This window comes from Camellia sinensis, chromosome 12 (genome assembly GCF_055761805.1).
Source record: "Camellia sinensis isolate YWXY chromosome 12, ASM5576180v1, whole genome shotgun sequence".
In the NCBI taxonomy this organism is placed as follows: Eukaryota; Viridiplantae; Streptophyta; class Magnoliopsida; order Ericales; family Theaceae; genus Camellia; species Camellia sinensis.
Window position 1 is genome coordinate 51,235,348 of NC_138972.1, and position 14,768 is coordinate 51,250,115.

The window sequence follows — 14,768 nt, forward strand, 5'->3', positions numbered from 1 at the left end:
TTATACACAAGACCCAGCTCGGTTGTTCAGCTTAATCATGTGGCCAACCCTGCTGTCATAACCCGTCAACTGTTGTTCGGTCCTCAAAGATAGCACAGTCCAAACCCCAATTCCAAGTTAGCTCGGCCCATACTCTAAGTCCAAGCAACCGCAGCTTGGACCACTATGTGGCGCAAAGTAACGCCCTTGCTAGTTAGCTCAGCTCATTTTTACGCAACCTTAGCCCGGCTCATTGCGTGACCCAAATAGAAGATCTATGCTGTAATGCCCTCAAAATATTATATAATCCCAACATCTAACAGTTCTATATACATGATAGATAAATCACATTTCCATACATACATCAGAGTTAATATTACAAAGAGTATTTCATATAAGTTACAAATGTTTACAAAGATAATAGAATGCCCTGCGGGCTTACATCTTTCCAAGTTGTTACTTGGTTACACAAAAGAAGAGTTATAACTCTTTTACAAGTAAAGCCCTCGGCTCGCATTTACATGTAACCAACAAAACAAATAACAAAGTAGAGTCTTCAACTCCTAAACCTCCCAAGCAAAGATCTTGGAGTTGGCACGTCTCCTATACCTGAAAATGGTATCCCAAGTAAGGTGAGCCAAAGCCCAGTAGAGATATGCTAAACCCCATATAAGGAATAACTAAAACTTTATCATTCGACAAATGATTAACACTAGTAAACCAACTCACAACCTTCTCATAGACCAACAACAATTACATTCATGTTTCAATCCACTGCCCTTGATTTATCCAATTCAATTTCTAAATATGGTTCATTATCTAACCAAACAATTTAAATGAGACTGCAACTCAACTTACTAACACTTCTGTTATCCACAATTCAAAATGAGACTACAACTCATGTAATTAACACTTCGATTATCACCAATTCATAATGAGACTACAACTCATGTTATTAACACTTCAATTGTCAACTTCATTCATGCACTTCAATTTATAAGGTTTCGGGACTTTCACCCTGGACACTCCGGCCAACTTAATTATCTATGGAGTCCATCCCCTATCTTCTCCCAAACAATGGAGTACATCCCCTATCTCCTCCCAAACAAAGATACATACATAATATATTAAAGCATATAATCACGCGTATGGAGTACATCTCCTATCTCCTCCCAAACAAAAATACATATACAATGTATTAAAGCACATATGGAGTACATCCCCTATCTCCTCCAAACAAGATACATGTACAATGTATTAAACTCTTTATCTTATGCCATGATCAATTAAGGCACATATTCAATGTGTTATTCCAACTGTCATATTCAATGACATATTTCAATTGATTAGCAATTTACCTAATCATCATGTAGTTCTACAACAATCAAGACTATCCTCCACCGATAGCCCAAAGTAGTTATTCCTAAACAGATAAATAAATTTACCAAATAGATAAATTATCACATTTTCCATAGGTGAGTGATTTATCAAACCGACTACACCAACTAGTCCTAATTCCATCCAATTTCATGATGTTCAAATCAATTTCATATTCCTCACAATTACCAAATTAATTATACAAATTAATTATTTAAATTCAATTAGGGCATTTTCCCCATTTTCTCAAACATTGATCCTACGACCGAATCTCACCTAACAAACCCACAAAACCTCATTTTCAAGACCTCGTATACCTATGGAGCTTAAAACACACAGAACCCCTCTTTTATATACCACAAATCTCAAACCCTAACTTTCTAAATCACCAAATCTCAACATTTATACTAAATGACTAATATTTATGTTAAAACTCATAAGAAGGAGTAGATCATCCCTACCTCAAAAGTTTAGGAGCTCAAAGGAGAAGAATGATGAAACTCAAGATGCTCCAAATCAACACTTTTTCGGATCAAAACGTAGCCCACGCAAAGTTCATACTTTTTAACAAAGGGAGTAGGGTAGAGACACTCTAAATCAAGTGTATTTGTAGAGAGAAGGAGAGTGTAGAGAGAGAGGGAGTCGAATCTAGGGTTTGGATGAAAAAGATGATAAAAAAAATGATGTAAAACACGCTGCTACCAACTGATATACTCGATCCTTGCTCGAGCGAAGAGTGGTCGCTCAAGCAACCAGATACAAAAGAGCCTCGCTCGAGCGCAGGAAGCGTCACTCGAGCGAACAATACAAAGCTTTAGGTTTGCAACGCAGAAGCACGCTCGAGCGCAAGAGTTCTCGCTCGAGCAAAGAAACACAAAACATAGAGCTTGCTCGCTCAAGCGACAAAAGTCTCGCTTGAGCGAAGACGCCAAATTCTGGACAGCAACCATTTGCTACAATACTCAATCAACCTGTTCCAATCTTACCCAACACATCCCAAAACTTAAATACAAAGAATTAAAGGATGGAAAGAAGAATAAGACAACAACAACAACCACTAGACTCGAGTCCGAAATACAATACATAACGGGGAAAACCGGGATCGCTATATATGCAAACTTTGCTCGGCCTATTTGCACAACGCAAATTTCCATCTCAAATGTATCTCACTATAATTCCACAATATTTTTCATCAATAAAATTTTTTTTGTTGATAGAAAAAAGATAAACACAAAAATATTATAATTATTCAGCTTAATATAAATAATTTTATAAACATAAAGATATCATAATCAATCATTCCAATTGACCTCTTGATTTTTCAATTGATTGGCTACCTGAGTCAATCCGTTAGGCCCTGTTTGTTTTCCGGACTAGCAGTCCACTCCAGATTGTGATGGATGAATTGTGAGCTTAGCTCACGTTTGTTTTATTTGTGGCCCTCCGGATTGATAGTCCGTTCGGATTATGATAGGCCTTAAGCGAGCGGATTGTTAGTCTGGGCGAAGAGGTGGTATTAGAAAATAGTCCGTCGGCTTAGTGAGTTACCGGTCGTCCGTCGGGACATCTGGTCGATCAACCGGTCAACTACAATTTTTTTTTTTTTTGAATGTTGGGCATTTGTTTTTGACATTAATGTTTAATGATTTTATATTTTTTGTTAAGTAAAAATCATAATTTTATTTGTTTTATTATTTTATATTTATTTTATGTAAAAATAATTTAACAATCCCTACACTAATAACTATCATCAAAACAAACACAATTTTACTAATCCCTTCACTATCAATCATTTCCATTCTACCTCTGAAAATAAACGGGACTCTAGTTTACTTTAATGGTTATTGAGCATCTAATTATGTATTATTAAATTATAATTGTGGTATTTATTAAGAATTGTTTTCTTCCAAATACTTATATTTCAATTAGTTCATAACATATTTTTATACACCAATAATTCTATTATTTGAATGTTTGATCCACCAAATCCTAATTATTATATTTAAAGTATTTTATGAATAATTTTATCCTTACAAATATTTTTTGGACGCTTAGCAACTTGATGATGTAAACATTCACATTTGATAGTATGAATGTTCATATCAAAAACGTTCAAACTGTCATTGTGAATATTATTATTAGTTGCATTTTGATAACTATATAGCCCATAGGACTTATTGAAATATAATAAAATAATTTAGATTAAATGAAATATAAATAGCTGAAAAAGAATTTATGAATAATTGCCCCATTATAATAATCTAATTTGATATAACTTATTTTTATTTTTGTAATTAATATCTTACGGAATGACAAACAAATTAGCATTGTTGGTTTGTTTCATGCAACAACTTTTTAATTTCAGTTGCACAAATTTCTTTGTTCATATGAAGATACTAACAATGATAACAAATCTTATAAGATAAATCGCATACAATAAAATAACCCTTTTAACATTCAATTGCACAAATTCATTATTCATATGAAGATCTTTATAAACCAAACCAAACCAAACCAAGCCTTAAGTCCCATCAAATGAGGTCGGCTACCTGAATCCTTCTTCTCCACGCGGCCCTATCAAAGGCCATTTCATTAGTCAAATTAAGTAGATTCATATCTTTATTTATAACGCTAGTCAACGTTAATCTAGGCCTACCCCGTCCCCTAACACTTCCATCTACCGTTATAGCATCACATCTCTTCACTACTGCCTCTGTTGGTCTCCGTTGAATATGACCAAACCATCTCAAACGATTCTCTCTCAACTTATCTTCTATCGGTGCTACTCCTACCCATTCCCGAATACACTCATTCCTAATCCTGTCTTGTCTAGTCTTACCACAAATCCACCTTAGCATCCTCATCTCAGCCACACCTATCTTATCTACATGTTGTTTCTTGGTTGCTCAACACTCCGTCTCATACAACATAGCTGGTCTAATAACCGTTCTATAAAACTTACCTTTTAGTCTAGTGGGTATTCGTTTATCGCACAATACCCCAGACGCCCTTCTCCACTTACACCATCCCGCCTTAATCCTATGGGCCACATCTGCATCAATCTCTCCCGCTGTTGTGATAATCGACCCTAAATAAGGAAAATGTTCACTCTTAGGCAGTTCTTGGTTCTCAATCTTCACTTTTCCTCTGCTTTCATTGTTACTGTTACTAAATTTACACTCCATGTACTTTGTCTTAGTTCTGCTTATCCGGAATCCTTTAGATTCAAGAGCTTTTCTCCAAATCTCCAACTTTGTGTTAACTCCTTCTCTAGTCTCATCCACTAACACAATATCGCCTGCAAAAAGCATACACCATGGCACGTCATCCTGAATATTTATCGTCAATTCATCCATAACTAAAGCAAAAAGATAAAGACTTAAAGTAGATCATTGGTGTAACCCTACAGTGATAGGAAATTCATTTGTCTCTTCAGCTGGCGATCTAATAGTGGTCACCACCCCCTTATACATGTCCCTAATCACGTCAATGTAGCCTTTTGTCACCCATTTCTTCTCTAACAACCACCATATTATATCTCGGGGCACTCTGTCATATGCTTTCTCAAGGTCAATAAACACCATATGAATGTCTCTTTTCTTTTCTTTATACTTTTCTATTACTCTCCTCAAAAGATAGATCGCTTCCATTGTTGACCTACCAAGCATAAACCTAAATTGATTCTCTGACACCTCTGTTATGTCTCGCAATCGGCGTTCCATCACCCTCTCCCACATCTTCATTATATGACACATTAGCTTGATTCCTTTATAGTTGTTACAATTTTGGACATCACCTTTATTCTTATAGATTGACACTAAAATACTCTTCCTCCACTCATCTGGCATGTTCCTAGTCAACAAAATTTTGCTAAACAACCTAGTCAACCAAGCAACTCCCTTTTTACCCAAACACTTCCAAGCTTCAATAGGGATATCATCGGGTCCTAAAGCCTTATTTGATTTCATCTTTTTAAGTACAATCTCCACTTCAAAGCTCCTAATCCTGCGATAGAACCTATAGTCTTGGTTTATCGTATTACTGGCTGTTTCTTCCCCTATTGTCGTACTTCCATGTTCCTCAATTAATAATTTCTCAAAATAATTCTTCCATCTTTCCTTAATCTCATCATCCTTCACCAATACCTTAGAATCCTCACTCTTGATGCACTTTACTTGATTAAAATCTCTTGTTTTCCTCTCCCGTATCTTAGTAAGTTTATATACCCTCTCCTCTCCCTCCTTACTATCTAGTCTAGTGTATAGGCCATCATAAGCTTTCAACTTAGTCTCTCTCACTACTTTCTTGACCTCTTTATTAGCCAATCTATAGCTCTTAAGGTTTTGCCCAGTTCTATCCTTCTGCCACTTTTTAAAGCACTCTTTTTTTACCTTAACTACCGTTTGAACCTGTTCCCTCCACCACCAAGTTTCCCTAAAGCTGGGTCTCGTTCCTTTCGACTCTCTAAGCACTTCCCTTGAGATTCTCCTCATACAATTGGCCATCGAATTCCACATAGTGTTAGCATCACCTTCTAAGTCCCAAGTACCTTCCTTATCCATTTGATTCTTAAATATTTTTAATTTATCCCCTTTTAGGTCCCACCATCTCGTCCTACGACGCCCATCATCCTTCCTAGCTTGGTATTTCCCTCTAAAACATAAATCTAATACCAAAATCCTATGTTGAGAGACCAGACTCTCTCCAGGAATCACTTTACAATCATTGCATTTTAAGCAGTCCACTTTTCTCACTAAGAAGTAATCTATTTGGCTCTTAACTAATCCACTCTTAAAGGTTATCAAATGCTCCTCCCTCTTCTTATACATAGTATTGGCCACCACCAGGTCAGAAGCCAACGCAAAATCTAAGATTCTCTCTCCAGCCTCATTTCTGTCACCAAAATCGTATCCACCATGCACCCTTCCATAACCTAGTTTATCTATGCCCACGTGGCCATTAAAATCTCCACCTATAACCAGGTTCTCTCCTACGGGTATCTCCTGTAAGATCTCATCCATTTGCTCCCAAAAATCCCTCTTAGTCTGATCATCTAACCCTACTTGAGAGGCGTAAGCGCTAATAATGTTCACGATATTCCCTCCAATAACTAGTTTAACTAGCATAATCCTATCTCTTTTCCTAATGACCGCCACCACACTTTCCACAAGACCCTTGGCAATTATGATTCCTACCCCATTCCTGTGTCTATCCTTACCACTATAATAAAGTTTAAAATCAGTAACCTCAATTTCCCTAGCTTTCTCTCCCGTCTACTTAGTTTCTTGTATGCAAGCTATACTAACTCTCCTCCTAATCATAACATCTACCAATTCCATCGTCCTACCAGTTAAGGTTCCTATGTTCCAAGTGGCTACCCTAAACCTATAGTCTTGGACTAGCTTCTTTACCCGCGCTCGTCCAGAAAAACGCGGAAACCTTTGCCTATTTTTCACCGCACCCAGGCATCGATGCGGCTCCCCTTGCTCACTTTTCGAAACACCCGGAGGCAGGCGCAACGCGTCACTTGAGAGGAACGACCTAGCATTTAAACGATTCAAAGTATGATTCATTTTCATAAGGGATCCGAGCGGCTTTTTTACGTGTTGGCTGTCGGCTACCTAACACACAACCCTCCTCTTTAACCCAGGCTTGGGACCGGCGGAGTTGTTAACAACCCCGGCGGAGTTATATGAAGATCTTTATAATGATTAAAAATCATATACTATAAAATAATTATATTTTCATTTATGTCCAATAATTAGACCTTCTTTTTTTTTTATTTAAATATTCAAACGCCTATTAAATGCCCTTTGCTGTTTGCTCCAAACCTTTTTGTCCGAATAGGCTTGATCTTGAGATTCAAGGATGGTTTAGGTACACCAAAATAAATTATTTATTGTCTTATTTATTATAAATTATCAAATTATTTCTCTATTTTTTTCATGTAATTTTATAAAAAAATCAATAAGCCACTAAAGAAGGTGATGTTTAATGAAGTTAAAAATTAAAAATTAGAAATTAGTATTGAATTTTTTTAAATTAAAAAACTATTTGATAAAAATTTAAGTATTAAACTAAAATAAGTTTTTTTAATGTATATAAGATCAATTTTGAAATTTATTATTTTCAAATTGTATATTTCAATTTTTATATTGTGATAGTTGTTGTAGTGGTAGTGGTAGTGGTGATGTTATGATGGTGGTGGAAGTAGAACTAGTAGTAGTAGTAGTAGTAGTGGTGGTTGTGGTTGTGGTAGCGGTGGAGATAGCGGTGGCGATGGCGGTGGCAGTGACATGGACTAAGTGGTAACAGTAACGGTGGTAGTGGTAGTAAAATAATAGCGGTGTTTATGACAACAATAAAAATGGTAATAAAGGTGGTGGTAGTGGTGGTCGTGGCATGATGGTGGTAGTAGTGGTAGTGGTAGCATGGTGGTGGTGGTGGTAGCATGGTGGTGGCAATAATGATAGTGATAGTAAAACAATACCAACAATAATAATAATGATGAAGGTGGTGATAGTAGTAGTGATAGTGGTAGTACTGGTAGTGGTAGTGACAGTGGTGGTATAATGGTGGTAGTGGCGATGATGACATGACGATGGTGGTGATGGTAGTGGTGATTTTGTAATAGTATAAATTGATACTTATGTTTAGTATTTATAAATTTAATCAGGATTAAATAAATTTCACATGATTTAAAATTTTTCCTAAAATTTAGGTCTCGTTTGGTAAAATCATTTTTTAGTTTAAAAGCCAAAAAGTTATTAAAAAAATCAAAAAATCAACAACTTATACCAAAAAGTCAAATATTTCATTTTCTCTCTACTTTTTGCATATTTTTTTGTAAAAAAACAAAAAAGTCATCCAAAGCATATTAGGTTTTTTTACATTATATTTTAGCCAAAAAGTCAAAAAGTTATTAAAAAAGTATGTTCCCAAACGAGATCTGAATTTACATTTTAAGAGTTAATTTTTTTAAGTAATATCAAAATAATTTAATTAATTATTATTTAATACATTCAATTTTAAATTCTGAATTTAATTATCCAACACTTTCTAACCAATGCCCAAATCATCCCTCAATATGTACATGCTTCCACAACCTGAATCATAGGGAGAAGTCTCCATAGGTTTAAGGATTGGCCACAAGGAGAAGGGACAAAGTGTGAGACAAATAATTTCAAATGTTTGGCTTGGTGAATGAGGCTTTGGATTTGAGATTTACTCCTTCCATAATTTTAAATTCGACTCTTTTGATCAGCAAAAATTGTTAGGACTTATAGACTGCAAAGTTTAAAATTTCTATTTCAAAAAACTTCTTCAGCTAATCTATAATCTGAGTCAATAATACTTTACTTAAAAAATAATGATAAAAAGACAAAAACGAGAGACAGATAAGACGGGTAGTTTGATGGCTTGGGTGATAATAAGGTTTGGGCCCCACGTATGTGGATGAGGTTGCAAGTGGGCCCAGATTTGTGATATGGGCCTTATATGGAAGAACTTGTTGAATTGGATTCTAACAACCTTCTCCATCTGCCACATCAGTTCAAAAAAAGTGACAGATTTTTATTATAAAAAAATATTATGAAATTTAACCTGTAACATGAATTACTTAGGCCTCTTTTTGTTTTTATTTTTTTTAATTAAAGAGGCAAACTTTATATTATAATAAAATTAGTAGTTGAGTTGTGTAATTGACGTATTATTTTTTTTTAAAATATTTGATGTTATAATGTGTGTTATAAAAGAATTAAAATTAAAGTATGATTTTAATTATTTATTTTGATAACATTGATACTGTAATCCTATAAAATTATTAGTTGAAGAAAGAAAAAAAGAAACTAATTTAGCATTAAAAAAATCTTTGAAAGAATTAAGAAAAAAAAAAACGTAAAACGCAAAATTGGTATTGAATTTGCGAATTATCTTAATTTATGATGAAAAATATATGAAAAAAATATATATTTATCAAATAGAATCCATATAAAATAGGTATAGTTAGTATAATTTGGCAAACTTTATATTACAATAAAACTAGTTGGCTACACAACATGGAGTAGCCATCCCATTATTGTCATTGCATACAAAAGTCTCTAAAAAAACAAGGTGGATTAGGGTATATTAGGAGATAACTATGTTCATTTAAGAGAGCATAGTTAGTCAACATTTGTTCGTCTCACGGTACATATGTAAAAATGAGATTTTAAATCTTTTTTAAGGATAGACGACCAATTAGACAGAATGAGTTGGATCCATGATGAAATACTATGTGAGAAAGATAAAAGCGTAAGTGCAATTTTTGAGTCTATTTGTACCGCTATTGACAAAACTTAGACCTCTTTCACTTGTTAATGTCTTAATTGTTGTTTTACACTGTATTGTCTTTGAATGTGTCTATCAAAAAAACAATAATTACTTGTAAAAGATTTTAAATTAAAAACATTTTACCAAGTAAATTATTTTACTTTCAACCAAGTAGACTTTTAATTTATGAAAGCATATATAGTGACTTTTGAGTTTGTTTGGTGTAGTTTTTCTTAAGGTAAAAATTAAACAAATCTCTTCTTTTAATTTTTGAATAATTTGATTTTTTAAATTTGATTTTACTTATTTTTATCTCTTAAGTAGTAAATAATAAGGGTGGTAAATGAATTAAATAATTTGACTTTGACTCATATGTTAAAAACTCATTCAAGCTCAATTTCTTAATTGAATAAGTTAAATTTAAACATATTTTAGAGTTCATTTAAGTTTTCAAACGAAATTTGAACATTTAATTGCTCGTTCAACTAGATTTCATAAGTCTAAAATTATTTTGATTTATTTTCAATGTAAATTATTTGTCTATTTTCATTAGTAAAATCAACGGGAAAAAAAAATGTAATTAAACTTAATAAAAAAGAATATTTTAGATATTTTATATATATTTACATTGAGTTTAATAACTCAAAAACTCTTTTTCTTTTACTTTACTTAACAAAAATAAATAAATAGTTTAGATTGAAAAAATTTAAAAATTTAAATTTAAATTGACAAAATTAAAAATTTAAGATTAATTTTGTAATAACTCAAATTTAGATTTTTTTTTTTTTTTTTTTGTAATTCTGGATTCTAAATCTAATAATATGTTAAAAAGATGGTTGATAGATATATCACGACGTATCACTAAATTTATAAGGCAAATCTAAAATATGCACTTATATATTAATTTCTTTATTCAAAACGCGTTTAGAATACTACAACAAAACTAATTATTCACGGCATCATGTTTACGACATGCATTAAATGCATGTCATAGTTAGTACATTTTACGGCATTTTTTTTTTTTGCAAGCCGTTAATGTTTTGTCAATAACAGCATGCATACCATGTAAGTCGTTGATTCATATATTTATAGCATGCAAAAGTATGCCGTAAAAAATGTATGTTTTTACGACTTACAAAAATATGTCGTAAAATATTTGCACTTAAGACGACATACATTTCATGTTATAAAATATTATAACTTTACACGGCATGCATTAACATGTCGTGAAAACTTTTGCAAAAAAAAAAAAAATTCAATTCAAAATTTTTTTATGGCATGCAAAAGCATGCCGTAAAAAATATATATTTTCACGGCATATAAAAATATGTCATAAAATATTTGTACTTAAGACGACATACATTTCATGTCGTAAAATATTACAACTTTATACGGCATGCATTAGCATGTCGTGAAAACTTTTATTAAAAAAAATTTCAATCCAAATTTTTTTTTTTTGATTTAAAAAAACTAACAATTTCCAACCAAGCTTCTCACCTTACATTTTCCTAATTGAGGACAACGTAAAAAACGTTATTTTATAATTTAGTGTCTCTGTTAAGGAATAATCGCACCCAGTGGGATTTTGAGAAAAAAAATTACATATTCATGAAAAAGTTTATAATTTTAATAATTAATATTTATATTGTTTCTCATTAATTTGTAATTATTTTTTTTTAAAATTACCTTGATTTGATATTTTTCCTTCTTTTAATAATTTATTTATTTTTTACTTTGTAGATGTGCCTAATCTGAATACAATTAAAAATATAATATAATATAATATATATGAAATGTAATAAATTATATATTTTTTTTGGAATTTAGTGATTTTTTAAAAAAATTAAAAAATATTTTTCTTTTAAGTATATGTAAATTATTTGAAGTTAAAAAGTAAAAAAAAAATTATTTAAAATATTTAAAAACTTACTCATAACATTGCCCTGTTACTCTCTCACTCACTCTCTGGGTCTCGATCTCTCTCTCTCTTTTAAGTATATGTAAATTATTTTCACGGCATACAAAAATATGTTGTAAAATATTTACACTTAAGACGACATATATTTCATGTTGTGAAATATTATAACTTTATACGACATACATTAAAATGTCGTGAAAACTTTTATTAAAAAAAATTTCAATCCAATTATTATTATTTTTTTGTTTGATTTAAAAAAGCTAATGATTTCCAACCAAGCTTCTCTCCTTAAATGTTTCTAATTGAGGACAACATAAAAAATAATTTATACATTATTTTCTAATTTAGTGTCTTTTAATAATTTATTTGTTTTTTAGTTTTTAGATATGCCTAATTTGGATACAACTATATAAAATTTAATATATATCAAATGTATTAAATTTTATATTTTTTTGAATTTAGTGATTTTTTTAAAAAATTAAAAAATATTTTCATTCTAAGTATATGTGAATTATTTGAATTTAAAAATAAAAATATTATTTAAAATATTTAAAAACTTACAATAACAAAAAAAAAAAAAAAAAAAACTCAAAAACATTATTTCAAGCCCTGTTCACCATTCTCCCTCTCATTCTATCTATACATGTTTTTGCTCCAAACTCGCTCATTCTCTCTCTCTCTCTCTCTCTCTCTCTCTCTGCGTGCGAGCTCCCGACCTCTCTTCGAGCATTGCCTTGATAGATCGCGCGACTTCGCATGGCCTCACAATGTATGTCATTCACTTTCTCTCCCAATCGATCAATTTTTCTGTCTCTCAATCATTTTTATCCAAAAGCTTTGAATTGATCAATTTATTTGAAGTTAGGGTTCAGTGAGAGCCATGGAAATGTAGACTACGAAGCCAAAATGCATTCTCAATCAATTGATCTCAAACCCTAACTAATCTCTACACACACCTCTGTATCGAACGATTCGACCTCTCTGCAGTCTCCTCTCTGATCGCGAACTTGAACCAGTTGAAGCAATTCATCGATGATTGCAAGTCCAATCACTCAATCTTCTCCGATCTTTCTCTCTCCTTCTTCTGAGATGACCTTGAAAGGTATGATATAATTCACTTTCATGTAGCTTGATTCAGAATTTTGATTTTTTGTAGCATGTGTTATCTTATTAATGCTGAATTTTGCAGATGGGAGACTCTTCTATCGAGGTCATGGAAGAAAACCGTGATGCTTCCTAGGAGGCTAAGGTAAAGCATTCTAATTTCATTACATGTACATACACACGTGTATATATTGTAAACACATGTTTTCATAATTTGATTTTGATGGTTTTGGGTTGATTAGGGAAACTGGAGGGAGCAATAGAGTAGCTCACACAGGCTATTTTTCTCAATCCAACCTCAGCAATTATGTATTCAGGTTCTCTCATCGCGATCGCTTCAGCCGAAGTCTTCTTCGAAGAACGTTATCACGGTACCTTCTCTCTAGCTCTTATTTTTTTATTCTTACTTGTTAATTTTCGCTTGCATTTCGAGATTCCTATGATTTTTTGGTGGTTTAGTGCAGTGAATTGATGTTGAATTTGATAAATTAAATCTGTGGCACTTGCAGTATCTGTTAGATTGGGATGGTTTAGGTAAATTCAATCTGTGCAACTTGCAGAGTGTATAATTTCATGTTCTTGTTGTATACTATTCATTCAGTGGGGATGTCTTTGTTCTGGGATTGTGGATTTTGATGAAAATAATCCATTTTCTTTGTGTTTTGAATTGGGTGAATCGGCAGTGGATTCAATTTTTTTTGTTTTTGTTGGAAATCAGTGGCTTTGGTTTTATGTCTTGTACATGTAGTTGATTACTGCAGCGTCTAGATTGTTCTCATGAGGGGTTTCTTCATAGTATTCGTTAGATTTAGCTGGTTTAGCTCAAATTGGTTAGCTTAATGCCCTATAGACTATTATTGCTAAGATTTGTCCTATATACTATATCAATATATATGGTTGTTGAGCAGGAAAATCTTATGCTTCTGATATGATTCAATTCAATTCAATTCAATTCAATTTTTTAATACATGATGTTGGTTGGAAGCTTATGGACTAATTCAATCAACTCTAGGCTTAGCAAAGCTTTGAGTTAAATTACCATGTTGATTTAAGTTATATATGCAATATGAATATTCCGCTAAAGTCATGCTTCATTTGAAGGCTTCTTGTGGTATGTCTATGTGGTTAGGTATTGCCATAAGGTCTAGATCCATGTAATTCTCATATGGAAATTAATATTCAGCTGTGCATGCTGCAATGAAGTGTTTTTAGTTTCCATTACATTATGACGCATATGTCAACATGCAACTGGCATAAAAATTCTGCATCACTCTCTCTCTACGCTTTGAATCTTGATTTCTCTTTTTAATTTTTTGCAATGAACCTGGGGATCTGCAACGAACTGGTTTATTTGATCGGTTTCTTCGTCAAAGCTCATGAATTTGTGGTTTTTTTTATTTGAGATTTGATGCGTTTGTTTGACTTTATGCACAATACATGCATAGGTTAATGTCTTGAACTTTTCTTGACTGATGCACAATGCATAGCTAATGATTTATGACATGCAAAAAAATGTCGTAAAAGATTATATACGGCATACAAAGTATGCTATAAATATATTAAAAATAACTTTTTACGGCATGCAAAATTATGCCATGAAAAATATAATGATTTATGGCATGTAAAAAATGTCGTAAAAACTTATATACGACATACAAAGTATGTCATTAATGTTTAATTTATTACTTTTACGACTTTACCTGCATGCCGTAAATGATGCTCAACTTTCCACAGCATGTCATATAACGACATTTGTGTGCATGCCGTGAAAGAGTTTTTACGGCATGCATTGCAAGCTGTGAAAATTCAATTTTGTTGTAGTGGAAGATAATAACAGAAGGTGCACGGGTGGGGTAGGCTAGTAAATGATTCAAATCGCCCCTCGCCACTTTTTCGGGTCTTCTCATCATTTCGCAACGACTGTCCCGTCCCTACCCAAAAATGCCAGAAGATATATATATATATATATATAAAGAGAGAGAGAGAGAGAGAGAGAGAGAGAGAAGAGGTTGGTAATAGTATTGAAATCTTGGATATACAAAAACATCAAATGAAGCACAGAGATGACTCTAATGGCGAC

General features: G+C 32.6%; 1 long non-coding RNA gene across 4 annotated transcripts; it reads left to right on the forward strand.

The window, feature by feature from the left end:
* The first annotated feature begins 12,224 nt into the window (after positions 1-12,224).
* On the forward strand, positions 12,225-13,950 carry LOC145804147 (uncharacterized). Of its 4 annotated transcripts, none has more exons than XR_014345765.1 (4): positions 12,225-12,353; positions 12,446-12,686; positions 12,774-12,833; positions 12,931-13,950. It is a non-coding gene; the product is annotated as an uncharacterized LOC145804147 (long non-coding RNA). The 4 variants fall into 4 exon arrangements; XR_014345766.1 differs by having other exon boundaries at positions 12,450-12,686; XR_014345767.1 differs by having other exon boundaries at positions 12,457-12,686.
* Positions 13,951-14,768: the final 818 nt, after the last annotated feature.